This window comes from Terrapene carolina, unplaced genomic scaffold (assembly GCF_002925995.2).
Source record: "Terrapene carolina triunguis isolate 2854851 unplaced genomic scaffold, T_m_triunguis-2.0 Scaffold62, whole genome shotgun sequence".
Classification (NCBI taxonomy): Eukaryota; Metazoa; Chordata; order Testudines; family Emydidae; genus Terrapene; species Terrapene triunguis.
This window is the reverse complement of record NW_020664413.1, coordinates 38,779,334-38,799,582: the sequence shown is the minus strand read 5'-3', so window position 1 is coordinate 38,799,582 and position 20,249 is coordinate 38,779,334. Positions and strand designations below refer to the sequence as shown.

Here is a 20,249-nt window from a genome sequence, read left to right as displayed (position 1 = left end):
GAGAAGAATGTCTGTATGGGGTGTTTGATGACTTTTTTTTTCTTTTGCAGAGGCAGGAGGATGGGGGGAATACTGCAATAGTGGATTTGAAGTTTTGCTGGGTGTGGGAGGAGGGAACTCCAAAAATCATTATGCCCTTGGTGCTAATACTGTTCTGAATATAATTTGGACTGGGACAGAAACTTGTTTCACAGACACTTTTTAACATCATGTGCTAACCTTTTTGCTTTCCAGGTTGTTATGCTTCTCCCCTGTGGGTTTTATACTGAGAGCAAGAGGAAGGAAATTTCTAGCTCTGGTGAGCTGCACAGCTGTTGACTCGTTTCATGCCTGGCCACTGGGGGCTCTGCAGTCTGTCAGCAGCAGTTTCATTGAGAAGGTGGACTACCTGAAGTAAGTTCCAATTGGTTTGTTTCTCTGTTTACAGGTATTTTTCTTAATATTGTATTACTTAGAATGATTTCAGACTAACTGTTCAATGTTATACAGTAAAAGAGCTTTAAACAAATGCTGATTTGCTAACAGGCCTTGTTCTTACGAAATATAAGGCAGCTCAGTGATACAAAGCAACTTGTGGGGGGCCGTTTCCAGGTTTACAGGATTTTCTTTTAGATTCTCTCAATTTTTATATCTGTTCAGCCTTTTTGAAAGGTGCCAGACTGATAGCTGTGGAGAATGAAAGCTAATCCACAGATTATGTACAGCATGGAAAGTAGAGTGCAAGTTTCCACATGCTGCCCTACAAATTTGCCAAAACAGGCCAGTCTTGCCAACTCTTTAAGACTTTATCATGAGTTTTCCTTAAAGACCCAGATCTTAGAATCAAGAGACTGTATGACAATCTCATACAACTTTTTATTTATTTAAAATAAAAGTTTGTAGTCACAGAAAAAAACCTTGAAAACATGAATGGGTGAACCATAAAGACTCAGAAAACAGATGGTAAATATAAAGAAACCAACACATATAATTTGTTTAAAAAATCTCATGATTTCTAAGCAATCTCATGATTTGTGGTGGGTTGACTCGTGATTTTTGAATGCCTGTAATTGCGAATACTGCAATTCTATTTGAGAGCATACACAGATGCTCTTCCCACACACTCCACATCAGGGGATCCAGCTTCTAACCCTGGTACCAGAGATCTGTGGATATGGCTCTTTCCCCACTCTGAATCCCAGATCTTAGGGTCCACTCTCTTCCCATGCAGCCCAAATGTGTAGTTCAGAATCCATGCCCATTCTGTACCCTGCCTCTCTGCTCAGATTGCTAGTGTGTGCCAGATATGATGGTGGATTCTGAAGTCCACAAGGAACTGGAAGGTTTACAGTATTTGAAGTTTGACAATGATCATTTGTTTTAGTCCATTCTATACCAGCTCCCCTCCAGGAGTTGTCCAAAAGTGTAAGGAGACAATATTACAAATAGTTTTCTCCTCTCCCTAACAGATCTCTGCTTCCCTTGATTCAAACCAGTCAAAAGGTAATATACGATATTTTGCTTTTGCATGTTATAGCAGGGGCTTAGGATGGAGTTGTGACAGAGAATGCCTCCCCACCAGACCCCCAGTTGCAGCATTAGGAACTGTGCCCTTTAAGGGCTGAGCTTCACCGTGCCCCACCTAGACTCTGTCTGGGAAGCTCAACCCTTAAAGCACATAGTCCCCAATACACCACACTAGCTGCCAGGAGGAAGATTAGAAAACCCGCTAGGCTGTTTGCAAATTTTGTCAAAAGGGAAAGAGCCCTCCCAGAGCTTGAAAAAGGTGATAACATGAGCCTCTGGCATTCCAGGAAATCCGTCATGTGTATCTCAGAGGGTGAAGGATGGGGCACTAGAATGGGCTGCTTATGGTCAGGGGTTCTCAATATAACACAGCTACGCCCATCCCATTGAAGCTGTGAGCCTGTCCGGCTTCCTGTTTCTCCCAATGGGGCCAGAAAGTGCAATGGAGCAAAGGTGCAAGTTCCTCACACCACAATGCCAGCAGCATGTACGCCACCCTTTCATTGTAAGTCCTGCCTGAACTGGGGACGAAGGGAAGGGGATGGAAGGTGAGGGGAGCACTGCATAAATGAGAAGAGAGAGAGAATTCTGGCCCCCAGCCCCTGCTGCCCAGTCCCGTCAGATCCTCACCCCAACCAGTGAGTTGAACATTATATAAATGACCCTTTCTTTGTGTTTAGGTGGCTGAGACGTAATAGAAGTAATTTTTTCTCTGAGTCAGTCTGAAACAAATGTTTAATCCCAGAGGTATCAAGTTTTGTGAAGCCAAAAATTTGCATTCATTATAAAATGATGAGCTGATTTTAAGGGGAGACTCACTTCAGTAAAAACAAAGTAAAACACCCACACCCCCCTTTTTTATTGCAACTGAGATGAAATTCCTCATTAAAAATGGCAAAGTGATACCGCAGTGGGATTTCTTCATGGGGAGGATTCAGCCATGGTGGGTGGCTGGCAGAAACCAATGCATTTCGGACTGGATTCATTTTACAAATACCACCTAAAATATCAATTTTTGTTGTTGCTGTGATTATTCTCAAAACAAGGAATGGGCATTTCCACACACCAGGACAGCAGCCACAAGCAAATTGTGATCCGCATAAACCCATATGTATTATCTGTAAAGTAGGCAGACTATATTGCAATATAAAAAATATTAGACACAAAATCATTGAAATGTCATACCTAAATTTACCATAATAAATAGAAGCATTTGTTTTAAATCTAGACTGTGAAATGAGTAAGTAGCAGTTTTCTTCTTTTAATAAATAATCACTTTACCATCCTAAGGGAGAATTTTCTTATTCCACGTAATCCACATTTATCAATAGTGGTAACATTGTAAAAATAGAGCAGTTATGCTTAAATGACAGAGCTAAATATTGTGACACTAATATGAAACAAACTGCATTGTTACTCATTTCTTCAAGAATTATTTGCTTCATAAAAGCTACCTTTCCAGGTTGTGGAACCCAGCAGGGCCTTTTTGTCAATGAGCTACCATTTTCAGTTAAATTAAGTAATCCTATGCATACATCGGACTTCAGATTTCTGTATTTAGAGAGTAACTGCCTGTAAGTATACATTTATATATATATTCCTGCACAAAAAAATATTGTTAGTTTAGCGTTAAGATTGTGAAACTGCATATTACATCAATGTAAACCACAAAAACCAAGAAAATAAGCAGTTAAGACATTCAACAACCCATCTACACTCATCGGTTTTCTTTCTCACACTCAGCTATCTCCCTTCTACCACCCTGCACCTATATACCTCCACCTTCAACCCAAGGAACCAGCAGGCACTCTTGAACTCTGGCCATGTTTGTTATAGGCAGAGCTGGTAGCATCATCTACTATTACGGTTGCCTGAGTCCATCAACTCATTTGTTGCAAAAGCTAGAAGTCGTATAGTGAATGAGGCAGGGAATTTCAGAAAGATAAAAGATATATATTCTCATAGTTAAGGCAGTTGAATGGAAAATTGGATTCATCCCTGCCTCCGCCACAAAGTTCCTGTGTGATGCTGGACATGTCACTTGAGCCAGGCTTTTCACCAATGGTCGCTAATTGTGTGTTCCCCTTTTTCTGGGTGCCTGATTTGAGATCCTGGGGTCTGATTTGCAGAAATGTTGACCACCCACAGTTGCAACTGAAGTAAGTGCGAGCTGTGCTTTGAATGTATAAAATGCTACATAATGCTAAGTACTCTGCAACATCAAGTCCTAAATGTGTCAAATTGGGCACCCAAAATTAGTGGATATTTTTGACCTTAAACTCTTTGTGCCTTGGCTCTCCAGCTGTAAAATGGGGATAATACTGCACTCTCACCTCACAGGATTGTTGTGAAAATAAATTCATTAATGTTTGTGACGCATTTAGATACCATAGTGAGGCGCACCATAGAAAAGCCTAGGAGGAAATTAATAATTCTATCTTTAGAGCAGGGTTTGAATAATGTACAGTAATAAGTCCTGGAGTGTCACTCTGTACAATGAGGATAAAACAAAATAGAGAACAGCTGCTTATTAAGTGAGCACCATTTATTCTTTGCATTGAATGAGGTAAAGGTCCTGAAGTTTTTGGTGGAAAGTTTCAGATAAAATGGTTCAGCTGTTTCTGAAAATGAGGTTGGGGGGGCAGAATTCTTTCAACTCTGTTGTTGAGAAGCTGTGGTGCCTTATGCTTTGGAGCAAGGGTTTGAAATCTGGCAGGGCGGTCTCTGTGGAGTCAGTGCCTTTTGATATACCTGTGAAAATCCCACCCATATTTGGCAGAATGATAAGGCCCTGAAAAACAGCAGTTTGCACATACTTAGTAGAGACTTGTTAAAGTCCAGCAGCTAAATTCTCTGAAGATTCTATCTGCACTGAGCGTGCTCCAGTCCTTCACAGCTCCTGTCTGCCAATTGGACCATCCCTACAGAGCAACTAAGCCTGCTCCATCCCGGCCTGCAGGGACTGAGAAGGACTTTTCCTGCAATTGCTCCTGCTAGCAGCTGGAGGATGAACACAGGCACTGAGAGGAGGGAGGCTCTCTCCTGTACTTATGGTGTTCTCCCTGTTGATGCCCCAGTATCATAGTGGAGGAAGAGAAGGAAAGAGTCAGACTGAAATGCAGAGTGGTGAGGAAGTGGTGATGGTGGGAGAATGGGGGAAGAGATGCTGGGACAGGGGTTAGGAGCAGGAGCTGAGAGGGGGACTTGGGCAGGAGCTGAGAGTGATAAGATGGATGGGGGAAAACCAGAAGCTGTGGAGAGAAGAGAGTAGGAACAGAGGTGGGGGGAACGTGGACAGGAGCTGGAAAGTGAGGATAGGAGTGGGAGGTGGAAAACAGCACTGAGAGGAAGAGGTCAGACCTGGGAGGTGAGTTATAGAAACATGAGTGGGCTGGGAGGAATGGGACAGTAGGGCTCTAACTCCTAGAGAGCACTCCCCTCCAGAACCTGGAATTGAATCCAGGAGCCCTGAATCTCAGCATTCATTTGCTGTCTAGAAAATAGCTATGAAACTTACTGACAACATATGTGTGTCTGCTTTAATGGCAGGTAGCCATCTGCTGCTACCAGTTACTATGTACTGTGCTGCAGATCTAGAGATCCCAGCCCTGCTGATGGCATGTGGGGGGCTCAATATAGTTCCATATGAGGCAACCTTTGATTATTCCGTTTTTTAAAACCTTGGGAAATTACATTTTTAAAAAACTAGGTTAAAAGGACGTTAAAGTTGCAAAATCAACCTTAGGTGGGAAATGCCAGATTTAAGGTTGTCTGTGCAACTTTTATAGGGATCCCTTGTGCATATTCATTATAATACAGTCTTAAATTACATGATCACATACTGTTTTTTCCACAGAACTCCTGAGTTCTTTTTTCTTCACTCCCCCTATTGGTGTTGTCTGTAGGACCCCTGTTCAGTTGTTGTGGAAGTTGGAATGTGTGTAAGAATGAGGCAAGGGATTGCAAGAAGAGGAAGGAGGATCCCATGGTTAAGGCAGTTGGATGCTACCCTGGAGGAATGGATTCTATCCCTGCCTCTACCACAGAGTTCTGATGTGAATTTGGGCAAGTCACGTAAAGCAAAAATTTCACAAGTGGCCACTGTGTATTAGAGCTGGTCCAGTTTTTTCTTCCAATGGAAATTTTCAAGTTTGCAGCTGAAAACCAAAGGATTTTTGGCAAAATATTTTGATGGAAAAAACAAAATTTTCCCTGGGAAGCAGATACTTTTTGCAAAAAGAATTGTTTAACTTTAGACAGAAACCAATTCCCCATTGAAAAGCAGTTCAGATAGAAAAGTTTTGACCAGCCCTATTTGTGTATTCCTCATTTTCTGGGTACCATTCCTGAGACATCTCAGATCTGATTTGCAGAAGTGCTGAGAACTCACCATTGCAACTGAGGTCAACGGGAGCAGTGCACCAAACATATAAAGTGCTACAAAATGCTCAGCAACAGGGCTGGCTCCAGCTTTTTTGCCGTCCCAAGCGGCAAAGAAAAAAAAAAGATAAAGCCGGGATTGGAGGCACTTCGGCGGCAGCTCTACCGCACCGCTTCATTCTTCGGTGGCAATTCGGCAGCCGGTCCGTCCCTCCGAGACGACTGAGGGACCCGCCGCCGAATTGCCCCTGAAGAGCTGGACGTGCCGCCCCTCTCCATTGGCCGCCCCAAGCACCTGCTTCCTGTGCTGGTGCCTGGAGCCGGCCCTGCTCAGCACTCAGAAGAATCCGGCTGTCGGCTTCTCAGCTTGGACACTTAAAATCAGTTGACACTTTGGGCAGTTTTGGCTTTAACCATTGTGGCTCAGTTCACCATGTATAAAATGGGAATAATAATACGCTGTCACCTCACAGGAATGTTGTGAAGATAAACTAATTAATAATTATAAAGAACTAAATTACTAAGATCACAGCATCGCAGAGAAGCCCATAAGGACGTTAATAATTCTGTATTCAGTGCAAGGTTTTGGTGCTATGCAATAAATTATCATAGAACAGTAGGTCTGGAAGGGATTGTTAAGTCAAGTCAAGCCAAGCTCCCTGCGCTATGCCAAGACCAAGTCAACCTAGATCATCCCTGACAGGTATTTATCCAACCTGTTTTTAAAATCCTCCAATAATGGGGATTCCACAACCTTCCTTGGAAGCCTATTCCAGAGCTTAACTATCCTTATTGCTAGAAAGTTTTTTCTGACATCTAGCCTTGCTGCAAATTAAGCCCATAGCCTATTGCTTCTTGTCCTGCCTTCAGTGGACATGGAGAACAAGTGATAACAGTCCTCCTTGTAACAGCCTTTAACTTATTTGAAGACAGCCCTCCTCAGTTTTTCTCCCTCAAGACAGAGCAGGCTCTGGTTTTTTTTAACCTTTCCTCATAGGTCAGGTTTTCTAAACCTTTGATCATTTTTGTTGTTCTTCTCTGGCCTCTCTCCAATTTGTCCACAACGTTCCTAAAGTGTGGCACCCAGAATTGTACACACTACTCCAGCTGAGGACTCACCAGTGCTGCATAGAGCAGGACAATTACATGCCCTGTCTTATATCTGACATTCCTGTTAATAAATTTCCAAATATTAGCCTTTTTTGCAATTGCATCACATTGGCTCATATGCAATTTCTGATCCACTGTAATCCCTCAGATCCTTTTCAGCAGTACTACCTTGTAGCCAGTTATTCCCCATTTTGCGATTGTAATTGATTTTTCCTTCCTAAGTGTATAAGGCCACACACATAATGAGGATAAAAAGAAACGTTGAATATTCAATGAGTACTGTTCACCCTGTGCACTGAGGCAGGGGCCCTGTGGAAAAAAGTATTTTGTGATCATGTAATTTAAGACTGTTTCATAATACATGTGCATGAGGGGAAGCAGGGGGGCTGAATTAAGGTTGCATGGACAACCTTAATTGTTGCATTTCCTATTGTTTGAGTGTTTGCCTTTGCAATCTTAACATTCTTTAATGTGTTTTTATGTACTATAAATAAATATGCATGGATGTGCATATGTGTATGTAATAGGACTATGTACGTATCTTAAAATATTTAAAGAGAGGTTTGAGTCATAATTTGCATCTGGATTTTGAACATACCAAAGTTCCAGAATGTTGAGCTCTGTGATTCTGGTTCAGTCATTATAGAAACAGGAAAACTACAAAGTTTTCAGACTCATGTGGAATGTTTTCCTGCTTTCTGAGACAGCCTGAGTATTAGTATTTAGCCACTGCTTAATTAACACTTTGAGCATCTTGCTGATTGTACCACTAATGGAATAGTGCTACTAGTGGCTAGATTTCACTGCCCCTACTGGAGTGATTTTGTAAGTGAGATTAGAGCGACATGTACATGATGCAAACTCCACTAGGTGAAATATCACATAGTGTGAATGGCAGTCTGACAGAAAGGACAGACAATTTCTGACCTACTATAGTCCACTCCAAAGACCTGCAGATTCAGGAGATCACAAAGCAGCATTGTTTCTGCATGAATGAAAAATTATTTTGCCAAGCTCTGCAAAATGCCATGGAGGGATGGGGCAGAGGGGAAGAGAACCCAAAATAAAAGAGTTATTTGGACTTTGAAATGGTTTACAGGGGAGTTAAAAACAAAAAGCAAGCAAACAACCAAAAAGATTCCCAAGCAAAAATATGAAAGTTTAATACTCCATCTTTTGTTTTTCTGCTTAAGTATTGATATATTCGCCTACTCGGACCACATACCCTTTAGAAAACTTGGCAAACAGAAAGCGAGACCCTTTGGCATATGATTAGGAACTCATTTATGGAAAGATGTAGGTTTAGATAACCTAGAAACTGAAAGAAAACTTGCTGTTTACTTTTGCTTGCTTCGCCCATGGACATTTGTTCAAAGTACTCATTATATGCCTAACCTTCAAATTACCTCTGGGACTGATCAGGGCATAGCTTAAGCTGTGCAGAAGTTTCTGGTCACCAAAAAAATTATTAATATTTCTAAAGTTATAACACTTATAAATTACCAGGCTAAAGTAATAACTGGTATGGAGGATGGACTTCAGGGAGGTTAAATGCCGTGCTAATAAATGGTCACTGCCACTGGTTCTCTCTCTTGAGTTCTCAGGCAGCTGATTCAGTTCTTTGTTTGAACAAATGTCAAACTACTGTGACAAGTTTTTCCTATTATTTTAAAACTCCCAGATGCTGTGGTAAACTGAAGCAGATTCAGGAAACTTGCTAGATAGTCCCTCACTGCATATAAATGATGTGTGTTGGGTGGCAGTGTGCAGTGCAGCACAAACTATATTTATAACTGATAAATATTTTAATAACAGTGTCCAAAGAGCCCATTTGGAATTGGGGCCCCATTGTGCTGGGTGCTGTACAAACATAGAAAAGAGACAATTCTGGTCGTGAAGGGACTCTCTCGTCACTTATTTTAGTATGGGGTGTGATTCCAAAGCAAAGATTTTTGCAAAGGAGCTGCCACAGACAGAATTTGTGGGGATGACTTAACATGTCTGCAGATGACTTGTCACTTAGCACAGAACTGTGCCTTGGATTTCAAAAACTGGAGCTGGACCTCGCAGTTATACAGGTGTCGGTTATTCCCTGCTTGTCAGCTCTGGGGGAAAAGATGGCAATTATTTTGTGGGAGTGGACAGGGTAGCTGCCAGACTTGCATGGCAAAACAGGAGGTATGGACCTGGGAAGGCATCATACTGTTCAAAGGCACACGTATACACAGGAAGAGACATTTCAAGTCCATAAAACATTTTTCATTGTTTTTTTTCACTAACATTTTAAAACGTGGGTTCCCAGAGAATAATAGTAATATACTGTAGGCGTGTGTGTCTTAGAATGAGACCTTTATTATGTTTGTCCTGGAGCAATATTTCACAGTGGTGGGGTATTGGGCAGGAGTTGCTTTTCAGGCATCCCTGGATATGTGGGTGTTTAGAGCGCCATGACTCCAGAGGGTGGGAGAACTCACTGTAAGAAGCAGCCATCTGGCTAGAAGAGCCCCAGGAATCCAGCTGTAAATCACAGGTTGCAGGAAAAGATAGAGGTTAAATTCCCTTCCTTAATGTGATTGAGTAGCAAATAAAGAGAGAATCTTGGAAGGCAGGAAGGAGAAATTGTGGGTCAGAGGAAAGAGACACATACAATGGGAAGTCAGAGATGGCAACCCACTTATTCATTCAATCTGGAAACTACAAATAGTCCCTGCTCTGGGCTCCAGTTTACTTACAGCTAGTTTTGCAGCTGGGAGTATTGCTCCACCATTGTGCAGAGGAAGAACATGCTATGGCTTGGGGCCACGTCGTTCTCCTGATTTGCATGAGGGAAAATATTTGGGTTGGATGTGGGTACATGGAAGGGGTTGGTTGGGAGGTGGTGCTAGAGGGAATCTCGTTACATTTTGACCACTCCTTTTCTAGGTCTGAGTGGGACACCACATGCCTGAAAGGAGCGCTATTTAGCTTAGTTTCAAACAGAGATGTTTATCCTCACAAATTCATGGGCAATGTTGTTATAACATGTGAGTGATTCTGTCAGCAGTGTCTTCATGGTCTCACCCACAACTGGGGGAGAGTAACACTCTCTCTACGTGAGGCAGTTGTAGCTACTGCTTGCATAACAACACAACCTTCTTTGGGTGCCAGAAGTGCCCAAACCTGCATAAGTTTCTTTATTTTCACTCTAGAGGTACTTCTCCTTCCCTTCCTTTTCAGCTCCCCTCCAGAACTTCAGGATCAGCTGCTGCTAAACCCATCAGATTATATTTTTACTGCTTTCTTGTCCCCTTTCTGTTCCTGGGATCTGACCATGCTAGCTCTCCCTGTGCCGCCTTTGCATCTCAGAATAACTTGTCTCTCTGGTAATGCTCTAGCATCCCACACAACTATTCACCCAGCCACAGTACTCCTGTCACCACCTCTATAGCTCATGCACCCCTCCCGCCTCTATGCAAACTTCTGATGCTTCATTGGCACTTTAGTGACCAGGACTTTAAAAACAAACATCTTTTAAAATCCATGCAGGATATGCCTACCTGCTATGCTTAATGTCAGAACTAACATTATCATTTGAAATACCACAACAATTTCCTCTTTCATCTTTTGCTCAAAACTAGTTTTAATCACAAAGGTTTTCTATTGTAGCAAAGTTCCGTTTCCTCCCCCATTTCCCTCCCCCTCCCCATCCCGCTCAGTCCTTAGAATTCCTTGTCTTTGGTCCTGCTTTAAATTGATTCTGCACATTCATGAACATGATACAAACGTGTTGGTTTTTAAAAAGGTTGCCCGTGATGGCATCTCCTGTTACTCTGTGCTGCTTTGGCCTTTTTATAACAGTATCCCTTTTAGAGCTCCTGTGACAATATAGAGTAGAGTTATTTCTCTACTGTACTTCTTGGGCTCTGTACTTCACTCTGCAACTAAATCATCCAATAATTGCAGTTGTAAAACTAAAATCCCTAAACACATTTTCTCCTGTTTTTCTGGGGTTTATTTATCATGTATCTCAAAAAACAGAACTTTTCAAAAATAAATATAAAGTAGAACACTTTGTAGATGATGTGAATGACATTTTTGTCAAAATCTTGTGAGATCAGTCAAATCTATTAAGCACAACTCAGTAACACCCTGAATAAGACAGCACACATTCATAGGTCTAATGATATTACAAGCAAAGTGTGATTACTATTATACGGGAAATGTTTGATGTGTGTTTGTATAGTGTCCTCTTTCTGTTTACTTGTACTGCATGGTGGCTTTCATTATAATAAAAGCTAGATTTAAGTTTGCAATGTTATTTATACAACAGGATACAGTTCCAGAACACCTTTTAAAAAAAAACAGTTCAAAAGTGAGTTGGGTGGGTCTGTTCATTGCAGAAGAGCAATGAGGGGCAAAGTCTGCCTTTTCCAGGTGAACTGTAAGTTAGAAATGTGAATCAAAATGTTTCATATAGTGTTTGTACAGCAGCATGTAGAGAAGATATCCTCTCATCTATACCAGGAGAAGCAATGTCACCTTTGTCCGGCTTGTCCTTGTCCGTCCCTCCACGAACGCAAGTTGACACAGCCCAGTGGCTAAAGTACAGGATAGCGAATCAGGAGAGCCGAGTTCTATTACTAACTCTGTTGTTTACTCACTGTTGTCCTGATCCTGTGCCCATTGAAGGCAAAGGCAAAAATCTCTTTGAATGCAATGGGATCAGGGGTCAGGACCTGTGTGACCTTGTGCAAATAACATATACCTCTGTAAAATGGGGATAGTATCTACATAAGAGGGCTCTTGAGACTTAATTCATTAGTGTCTATAAAATGCTTTGAGATCATCAAATGGAAGGCACCATATAAGTGTCAATTATTATTATTAGTAGTAGTAATATTAAGTCTGAATTGAAAGATATTTAATGTAGCTGCATCAATAGTTGCTTAGAGACAGCCCCAGCTCTTTGAAATCTTATACTGTTGGCCAGGAATTTTGTACACATAACGAGAGGTACTTGACTGATGCCTCTTTTTGTCTAATAGAATAGTCTATCTGTATTATCAAAATAACTATTTGCACTATTGAAATGACATTAGAAATCACTGCTATCATGTCCCGCAAAATCTCATAATTTGCCCGTTGCAGTAGCAGTTTGCTTTAGGGCATGAAAGAGGCAGGAGTGGAGGGGAATAGTGAGTAGGAAGGGAGAGAAAAGGCAAGAGGAGGATGGAGGAAAACAGGAGGGGAAGAGAACCCAAAAGAAGAGACGGGAACTAGGAGGATGGGAAGAAAATGAGAGAGGTTTACTTTTTCTAATTAAAATAAAAGTTGGATTCATGTGTTTATGGGGAAAAAATCAACTTAGAAAAACAAGGCTATAATGCCATCTTGGGGTTTCTGGTGACATCTCAATCCATTTGAGCTCTGCTCTTGTGATTTATGATGTCAACAGAAACCCCTTGATGCCATTGAAGTTCACAGTTGTCTCTCATTGATTCTGTATTATTTCAATAGTAGAAAAATAACACCTTTATTTTCACAGTGAAAGTAACCCCCACTGTGACCAAAATGTACATATACTTCCTGAATATGATCTCTCTATCTTTTTTTAACCAAACCTCTATGAGACACCACTTTGCATTAAAATCACACACATTCTTCTTTAGATTCTACTATGCAAGAATGTCTGTCAGATGTACTGTACAAATGCTTTACTAGTCTAGGAGATTAGGCTATTCTGCCCAGATAGCTCATTGTAGTTATTATTCTACACTCATTAATACAAAAAAACCTGGCTGTTGATCCTTCTAGGTCTTGTAGGCATTTTGTTTTACAACATTTTATAGACAGGATGATTAAACAGGAATAAAACCTATTCTCTGACTGACTTGACAGGATCAGAGAGAGAGAGAATAGCAGCGTTTAAGTGCAGATGCATATGCAATACACTCAACTTCAAATGATGGGCCCAGCCCTGCAACCACTGTGTGCCCCATTGGCGGTACAGAGTACGCTCGATACCTGCTGAAGTTGATCAGAGTTGAGTGTGCCCATCACCTCCCAGAAGGCACATAGCACCTTTGCAGGACTGGGCCCTAAACAATGAAGCCAGGGAGAAAACAATGACATTGTACTATACTGTACATAAGCATGATTCATAACAACTCCACGTGTCAAATGTGTGGTGTAAATTCAATGGTAATGATGGTGGGGTAAAACATCATCCATTGCCTTGAGCAAATTGAAATGTAATATTATACCAAGTAAAAGTTATATATATATATATATATATACACACATGCACATATATAAAATTTGGAACTAATTAAACAGTTTGATAATAAACCATATCTTTTCAGCAAAATTAGAGTTTAGTCTTTAAATAGTAAGATACAGCAAGGTATTTTATAAAGGGGTTTATATAATAGTATCTAAGGTCTAATTTATTGCTGATTAGGGTAAATCATTTTGTGGCTCTTACAATTTAGCCTTACTTGGAATTAGGGTTAATTCAATGTATGTCCCCATTAACTTGATGATCTATCATTTGCCTTCACTTAGCCTTGATACTTACAACCCAAAATTTCTTGCACTGAATGGGAGTTTTGGATTTGCAAGCACTGCAGAATCTCACCATGAACTCTTATCAAAACCACTGGAAGCTGTGGGTCGGTATTTCACACCCTTGAGCCCTAAGTACCTGTTCATTTTGGCTCAGTCACCTGATAACTGGGAAAAAACAAATGTGCCTCCAGAATTTAAAGCCATTCTGCAGTTTTGTTTTCTATTTTTTAATTGTTCCTCGAACTTACCAATCAAAACTTCACTGAAACTGTCAAGAGTTAGACTAGGATACACTTGACCTGGAGTAAAGTATCAGGAGTTTTTAAACATTTAACTTATAGTGTATATTAGTATGAAACTAAGTTGAGCAGAACCCATTAATGTCACAGTGATCGGTTACCAATGGAAATAAATAATTCATGATGAAGGGAATTAGTCTAATTAGCAGGCAGTTTGAGTCCTTTGATAAAACCCAGCTCTAATTCCGTGAAGGGCAGGAAGTGCTGTCATCAGTCAGCCCTGAAAAGATTAGCATCTATTATGAATGAGGTTAGACACCCTAGTGAAGTCATGTGTGTCCTGGAGACAAACTTAATATGTTCCAGGATGGGACACAGTTTGTCTCACCAACACATCATGATTCCTACTGGGCTATTGTATGTAATAACAAGCAAAGATCAGTGCTCCTTCCTATCATTCTCTCCCTGTCCATCATTCTGACAACTGTGCAAATACATTTTCCATGCAAAGCAGGGAATGTGCCCTGAATACTTGTAAAATTGCACAAAAATGTCAAAAAAAAAAGTGTCACCTTTTCAGCAACTAAAAACCAACCAACCAACCAGAATATCAGTGAGGAACTGGAGGATTTTAAAGTACTGCTGGCAACTGTATGTGAAGTGTAATATATATTGTTTGAGTGTATTCAAATGCCATTTGAAAAACTATTGTTATTTGTGAGTATATCTGTACATACACATGACACTGACGTTTTAAGATCAGTTGCAATACTATGAGCTTGTAGAATTATACAGGTAACTAGTAATAAGGGCTTAGAAAACTGGTTTTCTAAAATACCAAAAGTAAAGCCTAATGAAAAGAGAACGATGTATTTTTGTATCAAGCGACGGCTTAGACCTTAGTTTTTAGTTTAGACATTTTTACTGAACTGGCTTATCCAAGGACGCTGGCTGAGAGCTGTGCAAGCCTCACATTTTTTGTAGCCTACATGCTGATGCAACATCAGCTGTGTTTCCATTTTTACTTTTGAGCCTTTTGAAATTATATGTTTCCGTTTTGCAATTTGATGCAATAATGAAGAAACTCTACATTTGTACGTTATTGTATTGCCTGTTTTTATTGTAGGAAATCAATTGCTCCTTTTATTTATGTTATTAGGGTGGGGGAGAAAACAATTTTGCAGTGTTTTATCATTTGCTATAATAATTAACATACTACTAATGCAATGGAAGCCTTAGAAGCGGGGTATATTATTTTCAAATGTCTGAACAGCACTTAATATGCTGACACTTGTGACTGAGGAGCGCTGGTATTCAAAAGTGCATTGAAAAAAGGTAACAATAAGTTACTAATAATATCCCTGATGATCTTAAGTTGATTTATAATATAGAAATGAAGTGGAAAAGAATAAGCGTAGTCAACACAAGAAGTGATTTTCATAGAAACAGAACAATATAGTGCTCCAGAATTGTAAGTCAGCTGTCCAAATACTAAGTAACAATGGAGCACTGATATCACATAAAGTGCCAGATTCAAGTGCTGCAGTAGCTTCAAGTAGATGCCTAAATTAGATTTTGAAAAATAATGAACTTTCCCTCAGTGTTTATTACTGGGAGTTGTGCATTAAAAGAAGGAAGGAGTTAAAGGTAAAGTGTGCCTTGATTTGTGCCCAAAGCAGCCCCTACTATAAGTCAGGGCAGAATATGGCTAATAGATTTAAAATACTTACACATATTTATGGTTTGACTGTACCTTCTTTTATTCAGAGTGCCTCAGCACCTCTCTTGGAAATGATTCAATTCACCAGCAAAGAAGCATGCCAGCTAGTAGGTGGGATTGAGCCATTAATCCCATTAGAACATATTTCTTATTACATATGTACACACTAAACTATGCCACATTTTTTAGTTAGTTGTATAGCTTTGTTGCTGTGCACGGGGTTATAGAGAAGGAAGAAAATAAATTCCCGGCTCTGAAGACCTTGCAGTCTTAGGATATGTTTACACTGCAAAAAAAAGGTGTGTTCTTAACTTGGGTTAAAACAGCAGCGAAGACACAGCAACTTTGTTTTTAACTTGAATTAGCAGCTAGAATTCAACCCCCCTTGAGGCTTTATGGCTCCATCATCCTTAATCCTTGTGAACTGCCCCAGACTCCAAGAGCACAATAATGTGGTATTGCCGTGAAAGACACAACATCTACATTCGTGTCTAAATTTGTATCACTTATTATGAACCCTGTTGCTCATTTTATGGAGGAAGGGATAAGTGTCTTGGGTGAATCAGTTCTTATTAACTATTAATTATTCAATACTATTTGTCTATTCTTGCTGCGTTATCCATGGGGCTGCTTGTCGTGAATATCAGTGTGAGTGACATCGTTCATAAACAGAAGACTGTTTAGATCTTCTTTTGAACAACAAAGCAAATTCTAAAACTGTCTCGAGCAAATATATGACACATTCCTGAAATGGCCACCCCCATTCATGTACTTGAGTCATCATATTTACATATGCTATTAATCATATTTGTGCAGAATAACCGTGTTGACTAGCATCCCAGCTAGAGCTGGACAGATCTCAGGTGAATTGAGCATTTTGTTGGCCCCCAAATAAAATGTTTCATTAGGATTTTGAGAATGTTATTAAACAGCTTTTAATTTTTTTGGTTAAAATGGAAGAAGCGGAAGGGTCCCAGAGCTCCGGCTCCAGCCTGAGCCTGAACATCCACAATGCAATTAAACAGCCCCGCAGCCCGAGCCCCGCGAGCCTGAGTCAGCTGGCACGGGCCAGCCACGGGGGTCTAATTGCAGTGTAGACACACTCATAGCAGTGTTGGACTTTGTTGTTCCTTTTATTTCAAGCTCTCTAGTTTCTAGTCCCTTTCTCACTCTGAATATCTCTTTGACATGGCTGTGAAGTCCCTCTTCCCAAGTGCCGTTCCTATATCCATCATCTGTTACAATGTTCAGCTTCATTGTTTTACCTAGTTCAAATGCCACGGTAGCTGGAGGCTTTCCCTGAAAATGTATTAAAGATTAGAATTGGGCATATACTGAGATACTATTATTATTTGTTGTTTTTATATTGCTTCAAATCTGCATAGGGGCTCTACAGAATCACATCTGTAGGAAAGGCCTACCTCGAGGAATTAGTGATCTAATTTTAGAAGGGGTGACAGAGTAGTGGGGAAAGGTAGAACAAGGGTTAAAATATAATGCATTGACCTATTTTGGCTTATGCATATATTGAGATTCTGTAGCAAATTGTTAAGTTTTTAATTGTACTTCTTGTAGGTAATACAGCAGAAATAAATTCAGGGACTGAGGTAAGTGAGCTGATGAACTCTGATATAGGAGGGTGTTCCAAGCCTAGGAGCAGTGCTGTAAAAGACATGCAGACAGGGGTGAGACCGACAAGAAGGAAAGGTCATGAAGGCTGTCATCAGTGGAGGAGGGAAGAGGCATTCAGTAGGAGATGAAGTCAGAGAGGTGTGCTGGGGAAGAAGTTTGAACAGGGCAGTGAGGAGGCAGTGGAGGGATTTAAAGGTGCAAACTCATGGTTGTGAATCAATGTCTAGTAGTAATAGTTTCAGCACTAGGAGGAGAAGAGCGCCAACAGCTGCCATAGTTCTAACCAGTGGTCAGTATCTTGCAAGAGGGCCAAGAACTGTAGGTGTCCGTATGCTGCCCTGCCTGCTGGTGGGAAAGCATCTCTTATCACTGGGTACGGAAGTGAAACACACTGATCAGCACTCTGCTCATGTGTCTGAATCCCGAGGAAGTAGTGCGTTCCTCACAGGAGTATTTCCTATCAGCTGAGCACAATGGGAAGCACTGAATAAATGGGTCAAGTGGGTGTGGGGACAGGAGGAGCCAGTGCACCCGCCACCATACAGTAGGATGAGACACAACACATTTACTTCACCATCTACGACACATCTGCGTAAGGAGTTATCTGGGCTATCAGAATGGGGAGTGAGTCTGGAGACAGGACGTGACAGCCCTGAATTAGATGCCAGTGAAGGGCTCTGAAAGCAACCTAGTTTGAGAGGAGCTGGACTTGAAAAAGTGATATTTGGTAACTTTGTCCCCAGCTCTGTTCTAACATGTTTGAGGGAGCCACTGTTGAAAACAATCCTCACCAGAGTCCTGCTTCATATCCACTGCCAGTCCATCATCTTCTGATGAGACTCATGTGGGTTCCTCACATGGCATTGGGCACAGACACAACCTTTTCATAGTGAGCAGTCTCAATCACAAGATGGCTCCCTTGAAACTTCGGGGCCAACTTCTGCCCTCAGATGCACGAGCAGTGTTCCCAGTCAATGGGAAACCTCTGTGCACAAGGGCAGAACAAGGCCCACGGAGACTTTTTATGAATTGTACCTAATCCCTACTCTGATATGCAACACAGGTGGCAGCATCTTGACCCAGCTGTGGTGTTTGTCTCCAACTGAGTAATTACAGTTACAATATGACCCTCTCTTGTAATATCTGTTTGAATGCAAATTGTATTTTACCAACGCATCAAAAATTTGAAGCTAAGAAGCCTCCTCCTCTTAGCAATGTACAGTACCTTCTGTTCCATAATTAACCTAGATTCCTTCTCCTGGACAGATTCTTTCAGCAATGCCATATTTTGAGTAATACACCTTCGGACCAGTGCCTTGCTCTGATGTATTGCAATGATAGTGTAATACATCATCACAGTCAGCTGTTGCTGGACTCCACGGATTGAGAGACTGAACCAGCTGATTTTCTGATGTATTCATGTAATGCATCACCTAGTATGGTACCCAATGATGTATTACTCCAGAATGACACCAGCCAGAAAAGAAAGGGTCTAGGGTGCAGATTCTGTATAATGAGGCAGCCAAGTACTACACAGGTCTGCAAACTCCTGGCACAAGGTGCTAGTAATAAATCAGGTTCAGAGGGTATCGCATTAACTGTTTTACTAAGGAGGTATGGATAGTCATATTGTCATTAGTCATCTGACTTTAAATGTCTGTTTCTTTGCAATGCTCTGTCTCTCCAAAATCAGACATCCCTCAAACACTTTTATTTTCTCCTTCATTTAGGGTAAACTGTGCAAAATACAAACAGTCCAGAGTAAAAAGTGCTGCCACTGGGGAATTCAAGGAGGCAGATTGCTCCCCATCTTGGCCTATTGTTACATCTTTTCACTGGGTGCAACATACCCCCTCTGGTGTACTGGGCCCATTCTGCAAACCTGGCCCCACCTCTTTCCCCTGTCCCTTTGGGGTGGATTGTGCTCCTGGAGTCTCAGAATAGGAGCAGTCCCTGTGCTACTTGAGAAAAGCACTAGAGTTGTGGTTGACCCTTATGCTGGCTGCCCAGGTGGGAAAGAAGGCTGCTTATACCATCTCACCCCCTGCACACACACGCACACAGAAGCCAACCACAAACTGGCCCTTAATTGTTTGCGTCATCTTGAAAAAGAGAGATTAAATCAACTAGTGATGCTAAACATTGCTTGCAAAACATCACCTTGATTAGAGCCTAAAATAGGGGATTTCATTTATATATTACAAAGTATTCTTTTCCGTGTATTTGCTTTTCAGCCACTTCATTGCTTTTGCACATACAAATGTTAATGAAGTAAGTGTCAAGTATGAGCAGAATAAAAAACATCATAACTATGCAGCTCCTAAGAGCTTTCTGGAACTTATCAAACTCTACCAGAATCTACTTGGGAAGAAGAGAAAAGAGTTGGTTCAAAAAATGGAAAGACTGGAAAATGGTTTACAAAAGCTCCAGACGACAGCTTCACAGGTAGCACTTTCAAATATTTGTGTTATTTGTTAGCTATCTATACAGAGCTATTATTATTATCAATGACATTATACAGTTGGTGAGCAAACAGCAGCGGCGAGCAAATAGGTCCTTACCCTGAAAACCTTACAGTCTACCCACAGCTGAATAGCATTGGAAACAAAACCTGAACATTTTAAACAGCAACACACATATTGTGCATTTCTGCACTTTGTTTTAAAACTAATAAGCAACAGTGTCTGAGTGATAAATCCATAATAGCATTTAGAGGTGCATGCATTTAGAAGTTCAGGCACCCAGGTAGTTAGATATCTAAATGCTGTGATTTGTGCCCTTAGTACTGTATTCTCCAAGATACTGAGCATCTTCATGTCCCACATTCGCATTGCAGGAGACACTTAACACTTTGTAAGGATAAGTCCCTTGGAATCGCATCTGCAGTTTTGTTCCTGAGGTTGGCTGTGGGTGCAAAAGTACAAGTGCAAACTTTCTCAAACAACTCCCCAAACATTTGTCCATTACAAAATCCTAAGAACTTCCTGGACTTTGTTTTATAGGCAACCTAATTCCTCCCTCTCTCCCCCCCACCCAATATTATATGGTAGCCAGTTTGCAATCAATCCTTTAATTTAACAGAAACATTTATCTCAATCCTTTCTTGTTTTAACATT

The 20,249-nt window shown here is 40.9% G+C and overlaps 1 pseudogene; it reads left to right on the top strand.

The window, feature by feature from the left end:
* LOC112106044 overlaps positions 1–20,249 on the top strand; it is a 223,149-nt pseudogene that overhangs the window by 134,859 nt on the left and 68,041 nt on the right.